This window comes from Nannospalax galili, unplaced genomic scaffold (assembly GCF_000622305.1).
Source record: "Nannospalax galili isolate Female #2095 unplaced genomic scaffold, S.galili_v1.0 scaffold649, whole genome shotgun sequence".
NCBI classification, from domain to species: Eukaryota; Metazoa; Chordata; class Mammalia; order Rodentia; family Spalacidae; genus Nannospalax; species Nannospalax galili.
In genome coordinates, this window is record NW_008359093.1 from 734,696 (window position 1) to 747,722 (window position 13,027).

Consider the following 13,027-nt stretch of genomic DNA (forward strand, 5'->3'; position numbering starts at 1 on the left):
CGAGGCGAGGCGAGGAGAGGAGAGTTTGCAGAGACTAGATCTCTGGAGTTGGGTTTACAGGACACTGTGAGCCAGCAAATGTGAATGCTGGGAACCCTACTCTGGTCCCTTTAAAGATCCAGCAGTATCGTTAACAACTAAGCCATGTTTTTACTTCCTAAGCCATGTTTTTACTTCCACTAAGCCATGTTTTTACTTCCTAACATATGTTAGGCTTGCTTCAAACTCGTGCTCTTCCTGCCTCAGCCTCATGAGGACTGTGATCACGTGTGTGTACCACCACACTTGGCTTCCAAATCACGATCTTACTGCTGAAGTTCCCTGACCGCTCTGTGCAATGGAACATCGAGTCTTCCTGATTTCGTTTTTCACCCTTCTACTCTACCTTCAAGATTACACCTATGCTGGTTATTCTTCTTGTGGTCCACCCTGCCTTCTTTAAACAGAGTGTGAGCTCTATGTGGACAAGAGTCTGTGTTTCTCCTATGTACTGATTTGTGTCCATTTTTCCACATCAAAGACAAAGGAAAATCAGCCATATGAATTACTACAAGACCCAGCAATTTCTTTCTTACATATATGCCCAAAGGATTGAACACTTTTTTATTTCATTGGCCTATATAACAAAATATCTTATGAACAATTGAAATTTATTGCTTACTGTTCTGGACGCCAAAAGTTCAAGGTCAAGTAATTGACAGATTCTATACCTGGTGAGAACCTGTTGCTTCCAGATGGTGCCTTCCAGATGTTTCTTCATGTGAGAAAGTTACAAATAAGCTAACTCAGATCTCTTTTATAAGAACACCAACCCCTTCCAAAGAACCCACCTTCAAATATTGTTGTACCACATACTGCCTTCTGGTTCCTGATATGCTGAATATATATATATATATATATATATATATATATGTATCAACACTCTCGTAAGATTAGAGAGCTACTGAAATATTATCATCGCCCAGCAAGGAAGGATCGAATGTTATTCATATGTTGGGGTGATAATGTCAAACACATTACCAGCTGCATAAGAGTATACAATTATGTATGATCAGAGCTATGATCATACATGTGTTTATACCACTGGCACATAACAATGCTTAATTATGAGAACAAATGACAATGTTATTGGCCATGTCTTTACTATATGCTAATTATCATTTTATAGAGTATTCCTACTCATAAGAATGTTTGTTGTGGACTGGAAGGATGGCTCAGCGGTTAAGAGCTGTGGCTACTCTTGGAAAGGACCCAGGTTCAGTTACCAGCACACACATGGCAGTTAACAACCATCTGTACTCTGGTTCCAGGGGATCCAATGACCTCTTCTGACTTCCAGGGCATTGCACTTACATACATCCAGACAACACATACATACATGCACACTTACATACATGCAGGTAATACACTCATACACATAAAATAAAAATAATAAATAAAATATTTTTTTAAAAAAGAATGTTTATTGTAAGACAATCTGCTTTATTATACTGACAGTTGCTGCATACGTTTACCATGTCTCTCTATTGCATGTAAGGCCAGATTGAGTAATTACTCTATACTACTAAGATTTATGTAAGCACAGACTAGGTTGTTCACACAATGACGAAATCATACAGCAACATATTTCTCAGACCATGTCCCCAGTCATTAAGCTAGTGTGATTGCACTGCCACATTGGGAATTAAATTTCAACAAATGCATTTTAGGAGGACAAGAAATTTCAGAAAAGATCAACAGGTGTTTAAGAAAATAATTTGCCCACAATGTTAATAGGAGCTAAATTCTCACAAACCAATATGATGGAAATAATCCAAATTCCCATTAATGGGTGTGTAGATGAAGAAACTATGTTATGCTCACACAACAAAATACAATGCAATCCCAAAAGGAATGAAGCATTTATATATGTTGCAATATAGCTGAACCTCAGAAATATTAACTAAAAGAAACCAGACACAAAAGGCAACATATATGATTTTATTTCAGTGAAACATCCAGAACAGACAATCCATAGAGACCAAAATGTACAGTAGTGTTTTCCAGGAACTTTGTTCTTGCTCATCTTTCCTGTCTTTAATATTGAAAAGATGGGAAGCAGTGTTTTGACAGTGTTTTTCTTTTAAAAAATATTTTATTTATTAATTTTATTGTATTTTATGTATGAGTGTATTGCCTGCATCCGTGTAAGGGTACCCATGTCAGGCAGTGCCCATAGGCATTAGAAGAGGGTTTCAGAGCGCCTCGATCTGGAGTTATGGATGGTTGTTAGCAGCCTTGTGGGTTGGGAACTGAACCCTGGTCTTCTGTAAGAACATCCAGTACTCTTAACCACTGATCCATCTCTCTAGCCTTGGCAGTTTATTTCTTTAAAAATTCTTTAAAATTAAATTTAGTTGGTGTGGGGGGGGTGGGTGTATCCATCTGTCTGGATACTGGTGACATAGTGCACATGTGGATGTCAGAGGAAAGCTTTAGGAATCAGTTTTCTCCTTCTACTATGTATTTCTCAGTCATTCAACTCAGGTTGTCAGGCTTGGAGGCAAATACCTTTACTCACTGAGCCACCTCCCTGGCCCTTATCTTTGCTTAGATGTAGAACACAGACCAAGAACAATATGTGACACATATTAGATGCTTAGCCATGTCTATAGAAGCAGTGAAAAAAGTTTCTCCAGGAGCTGGAGAGATGGCTCAGTGGTTAAGAGCACTGACTGTTCTTGCAGAGGACCCGGGTTCGATTCCCAGTACCCACATGGCAGCTACGAACTGTCCATAACTCCAGTTCCAGGGGAATCCGAAGCTCTCTTCTGACCTCTGCGGCACTGCACAACATGGGTGCACTCAACGCATGTGCAGGCAATACACTCATACACATAAAATAAAAATAATAAATAAAAATTTTTTAAAGTTTCCCCAAATTCGTTTCTCATTGTCAGACAATCACTGCTCAACCATTTGGCTAAGACTCAGTGTAATACTCAGAGCTCATTCCTACTTGACTCGTTCTTTTCCTTTCTCATCTAGGTATCCATTGTGTAAATGTCTCAGGATGAGAATGATCACATGTATGAAGCAAAGCCCTCAAGTTGTCAAGGTGCACAGCCCCAAATTATTCTCGCTCAGCTCTGTGTCCCTTGTCATTTGGACCTGATGTTTTTCAGCCATCTCAGATGTTTTCCTCTGCATGCCATCCCCTTATCTCTCACTAATTACTACTAATGACTTGCAGGGATGTGAACCCTTTGCAGATGTTTTTCTGAGATGATTTCAAATCTCCATGCAGACACTGTCACTGCGCAGAAAGGTGAAGCGATAATTACTGTCCAGCAAGATATGACCTCACAGTGTGCCAAGCCTTTATCTCAGGAAGAAAACGTCACAAGAATGTACACTCTGATAGCCAGAATGGTGGCTACTGTCCCAGTGAAAATGGCTTGGTGAGTTAATCCATCTTTTTAGATAGATTGGTTGCTCTGGAAATCTCAAAATTAATATCATGTAGAAAAACAAAATTTTGTGACAGGCCCTTGCCACATTGGGTGGAACTGGGTATGCACTCTTGGGTTCAAATGATGTATTTTCTTCAGCCTACTGGTGTACCTGGCTAGCTAGAACAATTTATAAATCCATGGTAGTATGGGGTCACTTGGCTGGATATGAGAATACGTCTCTGAGAATTTTCTGTAATATCCTCAAAATCCATGAACTCCTTTCCCTTTCTAACTAACTCTGGGGAGCAGGATGAGCTTTAGTGCCCTGCTGTTTTCATTTCTATAGAATGTTAAACTTTCTATACGAAAGGTACGTGTATTTTTTCATAAATGTAATAAAATATCAATAAACATCAAACAAGATATTTGGAGGATTTTAGGGTAAGGATAGAGTGTCTTGACGTATTTCCTGTGACTCTAACATATAACCAAATTGTAGGTGCTTTAATAGCCCTGCATCCTCTGCACCCTCCCTGGTACATAGGAATTTCCAATACCGTCACCCCCATTGGGTCTCTAAGCAGGGAAAAGAGAGTCTTCTCCAGAGCAGTGGATCTGTGAAGGGAGCATTTTCCTGCCTTGTTCCAAGAGTGAGATGTGCACAACTTATTCCTCATTTGTATCTCTACAGAAAACCGTTTGATGAATAAAAAGAGAAAGCTCTTTTACTTCCATGAATGTCTGCTGTTATAAAATGACACAGGGATCTGTAATACAGCTGGTTTAGGATTCAGGTATTTTCTTGTTTTGATTTCTATTCTACTAACTATGCTTTATCCTTAAAGGTGTTTTCTCGGATTTATAAATATGTACACAAATGGTCTTTTCTTTCCTCTTGCTCCCATTTTATCCCCATCTTCTATAACACCAGGATTAGTTTTCTTTAATTATTATGGTTTTGAAGCGATATGAATTGAACCTGGAGCCTGTTGCATGCCGTGCAAGCTATCTCCCACTGAGCTACACTCCTGATCTTAAAAAACTGAATTCTATAATCAAAAGCATATTTTTAGACAGTCTCTCTACGTAGCTCATGATACTGGATTTCACGATGTAGACCAGGGCTGGGTAGTCAACCATGATTATACACTGAGCTCCTATCTCAAAAAGTACAGAAATTTATGTATTGAGAAATTCTTCTTTATATAATTTCTATTTTTACACAATAAATGATCTTTTAATTAACTTTAGAATACCACCCTCTTCTTCTCTGTATTATATATAGAATATTTTCTAATATTCCACCTGATTTTTATATTTTTGTATTTAATTTTATATGGCTTATTAGCGTTTACTATTCCTAGATTCTAGGTTTTTGCTTTTATATATGACTTAATTTATGTCTTCAAAATTATCCCTAGTTAATATACATTCTTTCTTTCTTTTTCTTTCTTTCTTTCTTGCCTGCTTGCTTGCTTGCTTGCTTTTTGAGACAAAGTCCCACTACATAGCCCTGGTTAGCCTCAAACTCACTAAGTAGACCAGGCAGACCTCAAACTCAAACAGATCTGCCTGACTCTGCCCCTTTAGTGCTGGGATTAAAGGCGTGCACCACTACCTCTGGCTCCATATTTTATTCTTCTGGTATTTCTTTTCTGCTGCTGGGCATCAAAACCAGGACCTTGCGCATACTAGGCAAGCACTCTACCACTGACCTACATTCCCAGCCCGGGATAGTTTAATTTGGATGTTTGCATGCCAGTATATTAACACTTATTATTTAAATGGTGTAAAGTAGAAATGTGTGGCCTTTCCACCTTATTTATGAATCTTTTAATACCATGCACTTGTCAAACTCATTTCTAGCTAATATTTATTCATTCATTGGTAGTTCTCCACTGCTCAGAAATGTTTTTCACACTTTTATTTCTCAGTTCACTGTTTAAGGATTCACAGATCTAACCACTTTCCTGCCTCTTATTTCCTTGCTTGACTGTTTACTTATCGTACATTTCAAATTATTTCTGGACTTTCTGCTTTACATTTTTGGTTCCCTATCAGGAAGCTGTTGTTTGTAATGTACAAAGATACTTGTCAGAGACATTCCTTCCAGTACAGTAAATGTTATTTCTCTATTTTCTTTGTTTGTTGTTTTTTGACATATTTTTATTTTTTGTGAATTTCATACAATATATTTTGGTCATATTTATACCTGCTCCCCTAGGTGCACCCATTTACTGTCCCCTATTCAATTTCATATACTCTAGTATATATATTTATATTTATATATTTAAAGCTCTAGTAAGCCAAATTTGTGTCCCCACATGCTCTTCGGTGTGGATGCATCCCCTGGAGATAGTTGGCCTACCTGGAGTGACACCCTTAAGGAAGCCTGTTTCTTCCTGTCCCAGCAGCCATCCTTTGCCAGCAGCTCCTCAGATGGGGTTGGGGTTCCTAACCCACTTCCCCACTTCTATGTTGGGATTAGGAGACAGCATTTTGCTTTGTATGCCAGGCTAGTCCTGGACTCATTATGTAGTTAAGGGTGCCCTTAAACTCACGGCAATCCCACTCCAGCATCTGGAGTGCTGGGACTACAAGTGTGAGCATCATGTCCATCTCTGTCCTTTTTGCTTCACAAAAACGATATGTGGGAACATTAGTGTTTTTTTTTTTAATTTGTTTTATGTTTTGGAGCTGGAAATCAGTGTGCATTCAAAGCCCGTGCTGTACCACAGCTTTATTCTCTGACAATTAGTTTTAAATTACATTTATTTGTCATATTCATTTTAGTTGATTAAATATTTTAAATATTTATTCTTTTTATTTTATGTGTATGAGTATATTGCCTTTGTGTATGTAAATGCACCCATGTTGTGCAATGCCTGTGGCGGTCAGAAGAGGGTGTTAGATCCCCTGGAATTGGAGTATGGATGGCTGTTAACCACCTTGTGGGTGCTGGGAATTGAATCCAGGACCTCTGCAAGAGCAGCCAGTGCTCTTAACTGCTGGGTCATCTCTCCAACCCTAGTTGATTAAATTTTGTAAAACATAGGTGCTCCATGAAAGACAATGCTCCCTTTCTGCATTTTGGACTTTAAGACCTTTGTTTTCATGCAATATTCCACTTTTATTTTTAATTTATGGAACTGCATGTCTTCCCCCAATATTTTTCATTATATTTTCAAATACCACGGTTTCTTTAACCAGAGATTGCTTTAAATTATTCATTTTATTTGCCATTTACATTTTCTAGATCCTTACAAACATTAATAATGAGTCACCTTGTTTCATTTAGTGATTAGCTGCTTATTGAGTAATTACTGAACTGTATCATAGCAAAGGTTAAAAGATGAGCTTCTCATGGCCAGTAAACATATGCAATGTAATTGCACTGGTTCGATTGTCTTCACTGGAGATCTATCAGGAATTTCAGAGGTGATGTGTTTCAGCATTGGCATTTTATTTCTGAACAATGTGACATGATGCTAATTAAATACAAGTATTGAAATGCACTCTATTTATTATTGGGGAAATTTTTGAATTGTATGAGAGAGAGCAAATTCTTAATAAATGGCAGCTTTATCCAAGACCGAGGTCAATGAATCCAAGCCTATGAGTCTTGCCTAAACCATAAACAGATTTTGTTCCTGTGCTTTGGGCTTAACTGTATTTTTTAACTGTATTTTTTTTCCTTTTTTGAGACAAGATTTCATATTCCCTTGTTGACCTCAAACTTGTTATATGTCTTAGGATGATCTTGAACTTCTGATCCTCCTGCCTTTGTTTCCTAAATTATGGGATTACAGATATCACTGTATCAGAAATTTGTATTGAAGTTAACAACATTTGGAAAATCATTCTAAGTTCTAGAACATGGTAAGGAAAGAAACATGGTAAATCAACCTATTTGCTTTGATATTAAACATCTATTTGGCACAATTCTGCTCACATGACTGCTATTTGCCATTGAATTAGCCTTTCTAGTAGTGAGGACACTTAATATTTGGAACCTAACTTCAGAAAAATGATACAATGTGTTAGTATCATGAGACATAAGTATAATGCGATCTCAAAAGTTTAGGTTGATTTATGCAAAGGAAAAAATATTATGCCTCAGAGAAAAAAAGGAAAAATAATTATATAACAAAGAAAAGAAATTCTCTGTATTTGTTAATTCCCAAAATAAGATTTTTAAAAATATTGTATTTTTATTTTATGTGTACGCATATACTGCCTGAATGTAGGTAAGTGCATGCATGTTGTGCAGTGCCCATGGAGGACAGAAGAGGCTGTCGGATCCCCTGGAACTGGAGTTATGGACAGTTAGCTGCCATGTGGGTGTTGAGATCCTAACCCAGGTCTTCTGTAACCGCTGAGCCATCTCTCTAGCCTCCCAAAATAAGATTTTAAATTTATTTTATTTATTGAGTGTACGTCTGTGTCTGTGTGTGCGTATGTAAAAGGCACTCATGTATGGTATGTAGTACATGAGTGGAGGTCAAAGGACAATCTTGGGGAGTGAGTTCTCTCTTTTCACATTATTGAGGCAGGATCTCTGTTGTTTCTGTTGCTGCTCTATGTCCTCCAGGCCAGCTGGTTGAAGAGCGTTCTTGAGATTCTCCTGTCTCTGTCCCCATCTCCCAGTCAGAGTGCTGGGATTGCAGATACATGCTACTGCATGTTTTATTTTCTGTGACGTCCAGGGTGGAATCAAGGCCTCAGGCTTTGTATGGCAAAGATTTCTGCCCACTGACTCTTCTCACTTGTCTTGATATGATTTTAAACTTTGGCTGGACATATTCAGGCGTCTATAAAAGATGAGGAGCTCATACATGGTCCATTGCAGCCATACCAGGACCAGCTCATAATACATTAGTTTCACACAGAATTCACCCAGTTACTTCCAAGATAGGCTAGGAGAGAAGTCACCTCATTGTAGCTCTAAAAACCCTTCTCTAAAAGAAAAATCCTTTTTATTCTTTGCTACAGCATCTTATTCATAAGCACAATGAGCCTTTGTTATAATCAGGCACTAAGTCAACATTCAAATTCCTGAATCTACATTTATTTACATGCTTATGGTGCTGAGATGGAACTCGGTTCTTCATACAGCTTAGGCAAGGAGTGTAGTATTTCCCTTGAATCAGCTTTGTAACAGTTTTGTGTGCATTGCTTCCTATTTGTATCTGCTCATGATTTAGTTTCATTCCATCCTACTGTAACCCTCTCTCTTTTATGCAAAAAAATATTTTGTTCGATGGGCTGGGGATGTACTCAGTGGGTAGAGTGCTTGCATAGCATACACAAAGATCTAGATTGGAACCCTAGTCCTGCATAAAACTGGGCATGGCTGGCACATGCCTGTAATCCCTGCATCTGGCAGATGAAGGCAGGAGGATCAGAAGTTCAAAGTCATCTTTTGCTACATAGTGAGGATGAAGCTATTCTGGGCTAAATGAGGTATTTTTTAAAAGTTAAAATAAAGGAGCAGGTCAAGGTAGCCCTTGTAATCCTAGCACATGAGAAGTGAAGTCAAGAGGATCAAAAACCTGGGTCAGGGTAGCTACATAGTGAGTTTAGACCAACACAGGCTTCACGGTACCTTGTCTCAAAACATAAAGTCCAAACTTTGTTTCATGAAAGAGGCCATTTATCTGAAGGAATTCACCGAATTCTGAGCTGGCTTCCTGCCTTATTGTGGGATGTTTTTAATCATGATTGTATTTTTTACACCATAGTTTCCTCAATAAATGATGACTTAACAATCCTTTTGACATGAGTGTGGCATGTGCATGTGTGTATGTGCTTGCACAAGCATGTTGACATATGTATGCATGCACATGTGGAGGCAGGAGGTTGATGCCAGGTGTCTTCCTGAATTCCTCTCCACCTTATATACTGAGAGAGGGTCTCTGACAGAACTTGGAGCCTGCTGATTCCAGTAGTGTAGATAACTAGCTGGCCTCAAGGATTCCCCCAGTTCTGCCTCGTGAGGGATGGGGTTATAGGTGGTTGACAGGCCGATCTGGTTATTATGTAGGTGCTGAGCATACAAACTCTTGGTCTTCCTGCCTGCACGGCAAGTGCTGTACACATCGAGCAGTGTTGACAGCCCTTCTCCATCTGATTTGGTATTTAGATAAAATCATTCACATATTCATGACGACTTCTTCCCACTTCTTTTTGTGTCAAATTAAAACAGTTTTTCTTCTCTCTAACTTTGGAACATTATGGTCAGTGTAATGAGAAGGTTGCTGCATTGCCAGTCATGAATTCACCGTAAACTTGCCTCCCACAGTATGGCAGCCACTGCTCTTACTGTCTGCACACTGGATAGATGGATGGTCCAGGATGATCCTCCCTTTGTCTAAGAAGCTTGTAATAGCTCCACTCCCAAGAAAGTTCCCAATTTTCCCCATTAGTTGGCTCTTTTTTGTTCTTCTGATGTGAGTTTCTTGATTTTTGCTTTCATTCAGATTTTTATGTATTTGTGGTAAAGGGGATAGAATCCAGGGCCTTGTGTATTCTAAGTAAGTGTTCTGTCTGTGCTACATTCCTAACTCTGTTTTGCTTTTAACCGTATTTAATGTATAGTTTAAATAGCTTTATTTGTTTTATACCATTACAGATATTATTTAGCCTATAAATAGCTCATCTTTTGCCTTTGGGGTTCTTCTATGATAATTTTCCATTCTCATATATCTATGGCCTTTATGCCTCATTTGGCTTCCTCTACAAGAGGTCCTGAGTTTATTCCTTTACCTCCTGCCCTACATACACATTCAGCAACGTTATACAGGAGGCTCTCGTTGATTTAGGCAAAAATAATATTTTGGCTGAGTGTGGTGGCTCATGCCTGTAATCCCAGCATTTCAGAGGCAGAGGCAGGAGAAATGCACAGGAGATCAAGACCAGTGTGAGCTACAAAGAGACATGTCTCAAAAAAAAAAACCTCAAAAATGTATTCAAAGGCTCCCTCTCTCTCTCTCTCTCTATATATATATATATATATGTATATATGATAGACATAACACATATAATCTATAATTATGAAATAAGCCACTTGTTAGATGTAGTTATAATATTATTACCTAAACCTTTTACTTTTATTCAATTCCTTTCTTATGTAGAATTATGCTGAATTACCTTGGCTTAAAATTCAATGTTGATAATATCTGATTACTTTACTAAGGTTTCATTCTGGCATAAACCTAAATGTTGTCTTTATTTTTAACTTTAAACTATAGGTTCTTTGGCCGGGTGTGGTGGCGCACGCCTTTCATCCCATCACTTGGAAGGCAGAGGCAGGCGGATCTCTAGGAGTTCGAGGCCAGCCTGGTCTACACAGTGAGTTCCTGGACAGCTGGGGCTACAGGAAGACCCTGTCTCAAAAAGACCGAAAACATCCAAAAAAAACTTTATGTTCATGAATTATATTGGATACTAATCTTGGAATTATATATAATTAAGAAAATATATTTCTTTTTAGATATTTATTTTAGTGTATTATGACTGTGTGCTTGTGTGCTCATGAGTTTTGATCTCTCTCTGTCTCTCTCTCTCTCTCTCTAATTCAAAAGACCTTTTGCAAGAGTTATTTCTTGCCTTCCATCATGTCGGTCCTGGGTAACAAACAGAAGTCATCAGGCTTGCCTGCAAGATCTTTACCTGCTGATCTATTTTGCTGAACCAAAATCTATGCGTCCAAACCAAAGCAAAGCCTGGCTCTGGGCTTTCACCTCTGCCCCATTTACTCTCTCACACAGGCCCATGTTAGGGGCTGTATTTATTATTACTTGTTAAAAATATAAGAACAGAGATACACATGTACAAGTCATTATTTCTGTTCTATAAATAATGTTGTTTCCTTCAAGTGTAGCAGTAATCCTCATCTCATTCAGAGCTGTGAAAGTCAATTACTTCAAGACTTATTCACTCTTTCATTGACTGGGATGAGAGCTTCTAGTATCTGTGGCAAAAAATAAATCAGCAAGAAATTATTCATTAATAAAAGATCCATTCTTAATGTTCATATTTCCATAAAAATGGATTTTTGAGAGAAGACATTTTTAGACCTAACAAAACTCACAAGCTATCTCTGTGTTCCTGTGATTCAAATAACATCACACACAAACATCTGCTATAAATGGATGTGTTGGTTTCTGTTAACGTAACCTGGGGAGTAATCTTCCTTATTCAGACTGCTGCAGGAATCATTGAAAATTCTTTGCTCTTTTGTCTGATTAACTTTCCAGTGGTCACTGCTCAACTGGTAAGACCCACAAACTTGATTCTCAGTCAGCTGGTCATATCCAACACTTTGATTCTTTTCTCCAAAGGCATCCCTCAGACAATGGCAACTTTTGGCTTGAAATATTTTCTGGATGAGACTGGCTGTAAAGTTATCTTCTGCTTATACAGAGTGTCCAGAGGAGTCTCCCTCAGCACCACCTCCTTCCTCAGTGGTTTTCAGGCCACTAAGGTTTGCTCCAATACTTTTGGGTGGGTGGAGCTCAGAATTAGATCCTCAGTGTATATATGCACCTGCTGTTTCCTCTGCTGGATCCTGCACCTCCTGTTAAATATCAAAATTAGTATAAATATGACTGGTCCAAAGAATGGCAAAAACCTGACTGCTGAATGCCTGTATATATACTGTTCCTCACCTCTACCTGGAAGATTGACATTCTTCCTAAAGGCATTGATTTTCTTCCTAAGTGATAGTATGTGTCTTGGCCTCATGGCCTAGGCCAGTGGCTCCATGGTCCTTGTCCTGCACAGGCACAAGAAGTGAGTCCATCACATTCACAGCCACAGCCTCTCCCAAAGACCTTCCCATGAGGACAGAGCCACCCGCACCATCCTAGTCCTGGTGAGCATGTTTATCTCCTTTTACTCTCTAGCTTCCATCTTCTCACTTTGCATAACCCAGACTGTGAACCCAAGCCACTGGATGCTGAACACCGCTGTGCTGCTGTCTTTGGGCTTCCCAGCACTCAGCCCCTTTGTGTTCCATCTCAGGAATATCCAAGCCTCACAGTTCTGCTTTGTCCCTTGGATCAGGAAAAGGAATAGCCCAGCTATGGTCTCTGGGCTTTGAGTTCCTTTCAGGACATCCTGACTTTACTTGACCACTTTCCCTCAATTTTTCCCATCATTACACCTGTTAATATGTAAAACATTGGGATTTGGTGTTGAATAAAATGATGCTTATTGTTTCATAATGCTTATTAAACTGTCAAACAAGTGAACTTGGTATAAAAATTGTATAATTCAAAAAATAAAACCTCAAATATTATCATTGAAGCCTTTTATCTCAGCACTATGAACCTGAGGATTTGGGGTTTGATTCCATCCTTAGTTGCTTAGTCAGTTAGATGCCAGTCTGGACTATGTGATACCCTGCCTCAAAAACAATGACCACCATTTAGTTCAATAATTCCTTGCCATGGTGGCACACATTTACTCCCAGGACTCAGGAGGCAAAGTCATCCTAAGCTACCTATTGGATTCAAGGCCAGTTTAGGCAACATGAGAAAAATAAGCTGGTCAAATTAGACATAAGTGTCTATGACACCACTCAGCCTTAA

General features: G+C 38.7%; 1 pseudogene; it reads left to right on the forward strand.

Moving 5' to 3' along the window:
• Positions 1-11,583: 11,583 nt before the first annotated feature.
• On the forward strand, positions 11,584-12,537 carry LOC103725507 (annotated as a pseudogene).
• Positions 12,538-13,027: the final 490 nt, after the last annotated feature.